General features: G+C 39.4%; 1 protein-coding gene across 2 annotated transcripts in view; it reads left to right on the top strand.

Annotated features, from left to right (window-relative positions):
- Nucleotides 1-1906: 1906 nt before the first annotated feature.
- Nucleotides 1907-10842, top strand: part of LOC126418435 (vesicular glutamate transporter 1-like) — a 135730-nt gene continuing 126794 nt past the window's right edge. The window contains exon 1 of one of the 2 annotated variants that reach the window (XM_050085192.1): nucleotides 1907-2116. The gene's annotated coding sequence lies outside the window, so the exon portion shown is untranslated. The remainder of the gene's footprint in view (nucleotides 2117-10842) is intronic. The other variant, XM_050085193.1, reaches the window with a different exon arrangement.

Here is a 10842-nt window from a genome sequence, read left to right as displayed (position 1 = left end):
AACGGTGGGTGGGCAGCATAAAATTATTTTGTTTTCTAGTGTTGTAATCATGTTGAAAACATTTTGCTACAAATAAATCAGGGTTACTGTTCACAAAGATAATCAGCTCATATATGTATAGTGAGGGAACACTTAGTATACTCAGATTTTTTAGGAGTGGACGATATGATTTTCATCGCCCTACATTGTGCATATTCCTAATGGTGGTTTTCTGAAGTTTTAGTATTCGACACATATGATTTGAGGTACCCCAAAACACATTCCATACCTTATTACTGACTCAAAGTAGCTATGATATACTACTTTTCTTATGCATGTACTGGTGTAGCATTGTACAATATTCTCATTGCATATGCTAGGCTATTTTATTTATTTGCAAGACAAGCAGGGACTGTATAAGAGAAGAAACAATACGAAATTCCCAGCAGATCAAATCCCTAAAAGGAACTATCAAGATAAATAAGCTAAATGGTTTGGCCACGTTAAAAGTATGGGACCAGAAAAACTTCCATGAAGAACCCTAGGACGGACAAAATCAGAACAAAGGCCAGTTTGAAGACAAGGAACAAGATGGAGACACTAGGTGAGGGATGATGTGGACGGAAGAGGACTGCAGTAGGAGGAGATGCTGAATGATAGACTGTGGGAGAAAAGAGGAGCTTGGAAGAGGCTCTGGACTATGGGAGAAAAGAGCAGCTTGGAAGAGGCTCTGTGGAATACCTGCATAAGCAGAAACATTTCAGAGAGAGGAAAAAGATCAAAAAGATAAAAGCTCAAAGACATTGTCCACATCCTCCATATGAAGCCCTACTGTAGTCCAAGAAGCTTCTATGGGAGGGGCTACCTTCAGTGCTCATCATAATGAAGAGGAGGTAACAGCACGACCAGAACAAGAGGATCCACCAGTGTGGCCACCTGCCATACAGAGGACCATTGACGAGATCTGGAGCCAATGTGCTATAATGGATCTGGTGAGAATTTCTGAAACCTCACCGAAATTTCACTGTTTCTCTAGAAGAGGAAGCAATGACGTGAGCTATGGCGTGCTCACTGTACCGTAAGGGGTTAGCATTTATTTGTAGGTGTGCTGTGGGTCGTCTATTCTAAACCGACTGCCAGAAATTATTTTTTATTAGTTTTTATCGTTCCTGACATATACTTGAAATATTTTATGTTTCTGTTTTCTAGGATATAAGAAGTTTGTATAAATTCCAGCATATTCAATATTTCTATAAATAGCTGTACTCCCCGCCCGGAAGTTCGCCTTTGTTCTGGCTGTTATGGTGTCCGTTATTAACGTGGCTTTCATTTCTAAATGTTGTACTTCACTGACGACCCTGCCTTCGGATTTTGACTTAATTGTGATTTTGACGTGACAGTACCGCCGGCCCTACACTGATCTTATTTTAATTTTTTTTAAAAATAAAAGTACAAACTTGCAAATATGTGAACACGTGTGAATGTTGCGTGGTGGTTCTAGCGGCTTTCACACACACACACACACACACACACACACACACACACACATGCGCGCGCGCACGCATGCGTACTTATTACAGTTATTCTTTGGGAAATTATTGTGTGAAATAGACGTAGCTGTCGATCAAAGACTGTTTTAGATTATGCGAAAACCGTGGGCGCGTCGTTGCTGTCATATAAGTTAAATTTGCCGCTACCAGTCCTGTTGCACTGTGGTCGATCGCCGTTTTAGATACATCGCAATTGTCGATGCATAGAAATGATATACGTGATTGCTCTTGTCCTGTTAATTATTCATTAAGAACAACTTGGTTCAGGTCCCTCCATTTACAACGACTGATTTTCAAAAACAATTCAACATAACGAATTTTTCACATACGTGGATTAGTAATATTAGGTTGAGGGTTGGCAACAGTGTCGTATTTATTGACAGCTTGGGATCCAGTCCTTCTGTCAAAAGTGCAAACCGGTAGGCGAGGGATCTGTTGCAAGGTGCAACAACAGGTGTTCGATATGTTACCATATGGTTAGGTACTTGTTACTAAAACTGGTAATAAATGCACTGAAAGTTAATTGTTGAATGGAATGTGGTAAAATCGAATGTCACGGCAAGGATTTCCGAAAGTATTTGCTAGAGGTATGAACTGCTTGCACCGCTGTGTTAACTTCGCGACAGACGCTATCGTTTGTAGATAAAGACTTCACGAGAACGTATGAACAACACACAAAAGAACATTTCCAGTATGGGTTCGTGGATATTATGGCTCTGACCATGTACTGTCATGCTTTGTTTTATAATTGCCGCAGCATATTGTTGCATTTCCATATTATGAAAAATCCCAAAGTAACCATTTTTCTGTTGTTTTGTCGGTTGTTACTCAGAAGCTCCCTAAGCACTCAGTGAAACTACTAGCAAGGCAACTAAATGTATGAAATAAGCTGTTATAGTTACATGAAGTAAAATATCCCCATATTCTATTACGATCATTGGCAGAAACCTCACATTTAACTGTCTATTAGTTTCATGTTCTGTGGGATAATTTTGTGCAGCAAATTGTAATGATGTGATTCATTTTACATTCACATTGAAAATTAATTTATAAATGGTACGGCTATATGCAGAATATTTTATTTTTTTAAAAAATATAGAGATATGAGTTAGTCATTTCTATCCACCACATTTTACACAGTACAATAATAGAAATCCTTCTAAGGATAGGGGTTGACAAGGAGCAACTTTTTCAGTTTGTTTTAAAATTTTAGTTTTCTGTCAGTCAGACATTCTATATCACAAGATAAAACATTAAAAATTTTTGTTGCTGCATTGTGCATCCATTTTGATGCTATTGGCGATCTTAACATGGAGTAATGAATGTCTTTTTGCTTCTGGTGTTGTAATTATATACACCATTGTTCCTTTTGAACTGTAATGGATTATTTGCACCTAATTTCATGAGTGAATAAATGTAGGCCTACTGTGAAGCAGTAATCAGCATTCCGAACTCCTTAAACAAATGTCTATAGAGTGATCGTTGGGGAGCTAAAGATGAGTTACCACAGAACATTATTCCATACGACATTACTGAATGAAAATATGCAAACTATCCCAGTTTACCAATTTGTCTTTCCCCAAGATTTACAATGAGTCTAAGTGCAAATGTGGCTGAACTAAGAGTTCCAAAATGTACTTTCTTCCAGATTCAATTATCACCAATATGGACACCTAAGATTTTGAAGTTTCCATCCTATTTATTATTTTCTGCCCCTGTGCTAAAAGTATCATTTGTGTAGTGCCCCTAATTGCACATTACTGAACATCTTATGTCTTTTTAAAACTGAGGCTGAGACAATTTGCAGAAATCCAGGTAATGATGCTTTTAAGATAATTGTTTACCATTTGTTCTGTTTCTGTATGTATGCTTGGATTGATTATAGTATTAGCATCATCTGCAACAAGGACTAATTCTGGTTATTGTATATTAGACAGGTCATTTACATAAATGAGGAACAATAGTGGGCCTCAGATTGAGATTTGTGGGAGAATCCCACAAGTGATTTCTCCCCAGTCAGAATTACGTCTCTGGGCTATATTGATCGAATTACTAATAACAACTTTCTGCCTTCTTTTGGCTAGATATGACATTATCCATTGGTTGGCTATAGCATCAGTCCCATCAAACTTAAATTTATCTTGGATAATACTGTGATTCATACAGTCATATGTCTTAGGTAGGTCACAGAAATTACCAACTGGTGCTATTTTATTATTTAATGTGTATAAAATTTGGTGAGCGAGCATGTAAATGGAATTGGAGCAACTCTCCTGAAACCCAGACTGTGACTTGCTGAGGATGTAGTTGTTGCTAAGGTGACATACTATTTTTAGAATACATAACCTTGTCAGAGATCTTGGAAAATGATGTTAGAAGTGAAACCGGTCAGTAGTTATTGACATCACTCTCATCCCCTTTCTTAAAGGGAGAATTAATAATGGCATATTTCAGCTGCTCTGGAAAAATGCCTTGAGTTAGTGATGCATTACATATTCATTATATCGGAACAAATCTTTAGTACTCTATTGGAAACACCATCAAAACCAGATGAGCTTTACGTGTGAGAGAATCCATAATTTCCTTAATTTCAGAAGGAGAAGTTGGCGATAGATTCGTATGATTTAATTTTATGAGAGTTACTTTTTCAGTATACTGCTGTGATTTTTCTTTTGAACTCTGTATACCTGTATTTTCTACTATACGTAAGAAATGATTATTAACTGTGTTTCTGACTTGTGTGTGTTCCTTTTTTAATAACCTCCTTTAGTAATTTTGAGTAGTTTTTGTAGTGTGCAATTACTGCATGCTCTCTGCTTGATCTTGCTAACAGATGCATTTCCTTTTTCCTAACACAAGAAAGTTTAATCCCTCTAGTGACCCATAGTTTTTTGCATGGTTGCTTAATGTCCTACCTGATTATCTCATGTAGATAGCTATTTTCAAATAATGATGTAACAGTGCCTACATAGTAATTTTTTTTTATTAGCCTGCATTCCTTACATTATATTATGCAACTGAAAACCATTTGCGTGTTTATTCTGCAAACAGCACATATATAATCATTTCTTGTTTTTTTGATATTGCATATCATGAATCTGGTGGTAAGGGAAAAATTCCAGAGGTGTAAAAAAAAAAATTTGATGAGGCAGCTACTTAAAACAGCATGCACTTTACAGCAACAAATTAGCATTTCTGACTTGTGTTATTAGCAATGGACATTAGCTGCAATCTAAATATGCTTCAATGAATAAATATTTTTACTAGCACTAAGGCGGTGCTTTGGAAAAGGAAAGTTAGGCTATTCAGCAAGTTGACTTGCCTCTGTGCATGTTACACACATTTTGCGTACCACTGTTTATTAGAGTGTGACTACATAATGGCCCTCAAACAGTAACATGTAAAGCATGCCCCATGGATTCACTGAAGCCTTAATCACTGCTTTATGTACTCACAAGCAAGCCATCACCATTGAGTATAACCTAGATCTCAGGCTACAATACAGATTAGTTATCTCCACAACCACCATTTCATATTCACATTTATTGGTTTCACTAACTTGCAACCAAAAGCCATCCTTCAGTGTATTGTTGACTGTGTGCCACAAGAAGCTACATTCCAAAACATATATATGGGATGGAAGGGAAGCATTGTTCGTATCCTGCTGTCCTTTTCTTTTTTGCATACATGTGACATCACACACCACATCATAATAATTAGTAGCAAATGTTGTATTTCTGATTTACAGTGTGTCAGGTAAAAGATAGAAGTAATAACAATTTTGTATGGTTGTTGTTGTTGTGGTCTTCAGTCCTGAGACTGGTTTGATGCAGCTCTCCATGCTACTCTATCCCGTGCAAGCTTTTTCATCTCCCAGTAGGTACCTACTGCAACCTACATCCTTCTGAATCTGCTTAGTGTACTCATCTCTTGGTCTACCTCTACGATTTTTACCCTCCACACTGCCCTCCAATACTAAATTGGTGATCCCTTGATGCCTCAGAACATGTCCTACCAACCGATCCCTTCTTCTGGTCAAGTTGCGCCACAAACTTCTCTTCTCCCCAATCCTATTCAATACTTCCTCATTAGTTATGTGATCTACCCATCTAATCTTCAGCATTCTTCTGTAGCACCACATTTCGAAAGCTTCTATTCTCTTCTAGTCCAAACTATTTACCGTCCATGTTTCACTTCCACACATGGCTACACTCCATACAAATACTTTCAGAAATGACTTCCTGACACTTAAATCTATACTCGATGTTAACAAATTTCTCTTCTTCAGAAACGCTTTCCTTGCCATTGCCAGTCTACATTTTATATCCTCTCTACTTCGACCATCATCAGTTATTTTGCTCCCCAAATAGCAAAACTCCTTTACTACTTTAAGTGCTTCATTTCCTAATCTAATTCCCTCAGCATCACCCGACTTAATTAGACTACATTCCATTATCCTTGTTTTGCTTTTGTTGATGTTCATCTTATATCCTCCTTTCAAGACACTGTCCATTCCATTCAACTGCTCTTCCAAGTCCTTTGCTGTCTCTGACAGAATTACAATGTCATCAGCGAACCTCAAAGTTTTTATTTCTTCTCCATGAATTTTAATACCTACTCTGAATTTTTCTTTTGTTTGCTTTACTGCTTGCTCAATATACAGATTGAACAACATCGGGGAGATGCTACAACCCTGTCTTACTCCCTTCCCAACCACTGCTTCCCTTTCATGTCCCTCGACTCTTATAACTGCCATCTGGTTTCTGTACAAATTGTAAATAGCCTTTCGCTCCCTGTATTTTACCCCTGCCACCTTTAGAATTTGAAAGAGAGTATTCCAGTCAACATTGTCAAAAGCTTTCTCTAAGTCTACAAATGCTAGAAACGTAGGTTTGCCTTTCCTTAATCTTTCTTCTAAGATAAGTCGTAAGGTCTGTATTGCCTCACGTGTTCCAGTGTTTCTACGGAATCCAAACTGATCTTCCCCAAGGTCGGCTTCTACTAGTTTTTCCATTCGTCTGTAAAGAATTCGTGTTAGTATTTTACAGCTGTGACTTATTAAACTGATAGTTCTGTAATTTTCACATCTGTCAACACCTGCTTTCTTTGGGATTGGAATTATTATATTCTTCTTGAAGTCTGAGGGTATTTCGCCCGTTTCACACATCTTGCTCCCCAGATGGTAGAGTTTTGTGAGGACTGGCTCTCCCAGGGCCGTCAGTAGTTCCAATGGAATGTTGTCTACTCCGGGGGCCTTGTTTCGACTCAGGTCTTTCAGTGCTCTGTCGAACTCTTCATGCAGTATCGTATCTCCCATTTCATCTACATCCTCTTCCATTTCCATAATATTGTCCTCAAGTACATCTCCGTTGTATAGACCCTGTATATACTCCTTCCACCTTTCTGCTTTCCCTTCTTTGCTTAGAACTGGGTTTCCATCTGAGCTCTTGATATTCATACAAGTGGTTCTCTTCTCTCCAAAGGTCTCTTTAATTTTCCTGTAGGCAGTATCTATCTTACCCCGAGTGAGATAGGCCTCTACATCCTTACATTTGTCCTCTAGCCATCCCTGCTTTGCCATTTTGCACTTCCTGTCGATCTCATTTTTGAGATGTTTGTATTCCTTTTTGCCTGCTTCATTTACTGCATTTTTATATTTTCTCCTTTCATCAATTAAATTCAATATTTCTTCTGTTACCCAAGGATTTCTACTACCCCTCGTCTTTTTACCTACTTGATCCTCTGCTGCCTTCGCTACTTCATCCCTCAAAGCTACCCATTCTTCTTCTACTGTATTTCTTTCCCCCATTCCTGTCAATTGTTCCTTTATGCTCTCCCTGAAACTCTGTACAACCTCTGGTTCTTTCAGTTTATCCAGGTCCCATCTCCTTAAATTCCCACCTTTTTGCAGTTTCTTCAGTTTTAATCTACAGGTCATAACCAATAGATTGTGGTCAGAGTCCACATCTGCCCCTGGAAATGTCTTACAATTTAAAACCTGGTTCCTAAATCTCTGTCTTACCATTATATAATTTATCTGATACCTTTTAGTATCTCCAGGGTACAGAGTACAGAGGCACATCAGGCATGTGGTTCCTTACACTTAATGTGTTAGTCTTTCTCTTGCATTTAACGTTGTTTGGTAGAGAATTGAAGATTTGAGGACTACCACACTCCCCTCCCACGCCCCTTTGTGTTAATAACTGATTCTATAGGTCACTGTGGAGATCATACTTTCCTGTAGTGTTATGACTATGATGTACTGGTTCACTATTTCTCTAATTGTGAATGAATTTGTTTCCAGTACAAATAGTGGAATACATACATTGTGAAATTTGTCATAATTTCAGTCCATCTGAAAAGCCCTTTACATGACACTCTTGGAAGAGCACTACAGAAGACTGACTGCTCTTTCTGTTTAAATAAAGGTTTAGTATCTCTTATGCATTTAATATTGCTGGGTAGATAACTCAGGATTTCCTTTGAAATTGGAATGTTTCCTCAAAAGATAGTACATGGAGTCCAAAATGTCTGGGAACACTTTCACATATTTAATGCACAAGGACTAAACATTGTACAGATGCCATACATATTGCACTTTATGGAGGAACTCTGAAAGTTTTTTTCTACAAACATTCGATATGCGAACCATGAGTGACCTGGCAGACGTCAATTCGGTAATCGACTTCTTGCCTTACCCGTACCAGCATGGCATCATTGGTTGTGGCAGTCACTTCCCGTATTCTCTCCCAGAGCTCTGCAACATCATGTGGTAGAGGTGGTACGTACACCGGATCTTGAATGTGTCTCCACAGAAAAAAGTCACATGGAGTGAGATCTGGTGATCAGGGAGGCCATTTCATGAAACAGCTGTCCCCTTATGTAGCATGGCCAATCCATCGATGCAGCAGCTCCGTGTTCTGCACTAGCTCCAATTTGAATGGTTTCATAGACAGCTTCTGTTGCAGGACTTTCCACACTGTCATTGGAGCCATTTCGAGTTCATGGGATGCATGACGCACTGATTTCTATGGTCTCCTTATGAATTTCTCTTGTACGTGCTCCAAATTCAGTTCACTTACACTGGGACGTCCGCTTTGCTTTGCCAGGCACTAGCAACCCATCATAACAAATTTGTTGTGCCAGTGGTAAATGGCCTTCTTTGTTGGTGGCTTCTTACCGTACTTGGTAGTAAACATCCGTTGAACAGCTGTAGCAAACTTGTTTTCGTCGAACTCCAACACATAGAAAGCTCGCTCTGCACCTGAACTCGCCATGTTTGCAACTAGCGCTGACTATCAGCAAATTACCGAACTACATTGTGGAAGTATATATGAAAAAAAAAAACTTTCAGGGTTTCTCTTCAAAATGACATATGTATATCATATCCGTACAATGTTTGGTTCTTATGCAATAAATAATTGAAAGTGTTCCTGGACTTTATGTACACCCTGTACCATAATACATTAAGAATTGAAAACTGATTAATTTTGAGAGAGTGGTGTCTCTAAGACAGGATATGATTCTCTTGACAGATGTTGCTGATGATTATTGTTGGGAGAATATGATTGTTCCAACTTACTTAACTGCCTGCTTGAACATCTAAAAGATCTGCAGGAATACATTTGTTTTATTGGCTGGTTGTAAAGGATAATACCAGTTGCCTCTGGATTCTTGTTAAAGTATGGAATTTAATAAATTTATTTATCTCTCTATCTTTATTCATCCAAGAAACATCTTACAATGATATAGGATATACAATGCCAACAATAGGTTATACAATGTCAGTCAATAGGCTAAAATATTCTTTGGCTCTTTTCTGCAGTTTAAAATCCGTGTCCATCTTTTGTCCCTTCAATTACCAGAAAAGAATCCCATACCTAAAAATTGAGTGTATGTCGGTATACTATGTCACCACAAGACGTTTGCAGTTACAAACTTATGCTAACACTGTAAGAGCATATCATGCTGATGACATTCTTTTTGCCCGTATCTTTGTATGTTCCCTCCATGTTAGCTGACAATATTCACACTTAAAAAGTTTGTGTTTGCTCCACAATCTGTAGCTTTATCATCTGTGCTTAAAGTGACATAGTTGCTTCCTCCCTTCATGCTGAAATGCATGCTGTTAGTTTTCCTTATGTTCAATGTTAATTTATTACCTACTGCCCAGATGTAAGCATCCTTGATGGTTTCATTTGCTTTCTCTAGTAGGAGTTCTAATGTGTCATCAGTGACTATGCTGTTGCTGTCATCAGCAAAGAAAACTTTTTCTTCATATCTTACGCTGTCTGGGCAGTCATTTATATACATATGTAAGAACAGATGTTGAATCACAGATAGGCACAACAAAAAGACTGTCACAAAATATTCGACCAACAAGGTCTTCATCGGAAATACACACACGCGCACACGCGCACACACACACACACACACACATACACACACACACACACACACACACACACACACACACACACACACACACACACACACGAAAGGAGGAGGCTGGGACAGAGAGGGGGAAGGATAGCAGGGTAGGGATGGGGGACAGTGAAGTGCTGCTGGGGGGCGTGCAGGGACGAGGTGGAGAGAGTGTAGGGCAGCTAGGTGCAGTAGGGAGGTTAGACGGAGGGTGGGTGAAGTAGTGGAAAAGGGGAGAAGTAAAGACACTGGGTGCATTGATGGGAGAGAGGGTTGTGTAGAGCTGGAACAGGAACAGGGAGGGGGCTGGATGGTTGAGGACAATGACTAATGAATGTTGTGGCCGGGAGGGTTAAGGGAATGTAGACTGTATTACAGGGAGAGTTCCCACCTGCGCAATTTGGAAAAGCTGGTGTTGGTGGGAAGGATCCATATGGCACAGGCTGTGAAGCGGTCATTGAAATGAAGGATGTTGGGTTGGGCGGCATGCTCAGCAGCAGGGTGGTCCAGTTGTTTCTTGACCAAAGTTTGTCGACGGCCATTCATGTGGACAGACAGCTTGTTGGTTGTCATGTCTACATAGAATGCAGCACAGTGGTTGCAGCTTTGCTTGTAGATCACATGACTGGTTTCACAGGTAGCCCTGCCTGTGATGGAGTAGGTGGTGGTGGTGGTGGTGGTGGTGGTGGTGGTGGGAGGATGTATGAGACAGGTCTTGTATCTAAGTCTGTTGCCGGGATATGAGCCATGAGGTAACGGCTAGGAGCAAGGATTGTGTAGGGATGAACGAGTACATTGTGTAAGTTTAGTGGACAGCAGAATAGCACTGTGGGAGGGGTTGGAAGGACAGTGGGCAGGACATTTCTCATTTCAAGACTTGAAGAGAGGT

The sequence above is a fragment of the Schistocerca serialis genome, chromosome 9 (genome assembly GCF_023864345.2).
Source record: "Schistocerca serialis cubense isolate TAMUIC-IGC-003099 chromosome 9, iqSchSeri2.2, whole genome shotgun sequence".
NCBI lineage: Eukaryota > Metazoa > Arthropoda > Insecta > Orthoptera > Acrididae > Schistocerca > Schistocerca serialis.
The sequence above is the reverse complement of the archived record's forward strand: the minus strand, read 5'-3'. Positions and strand labels throughout refer to the sequence as shown.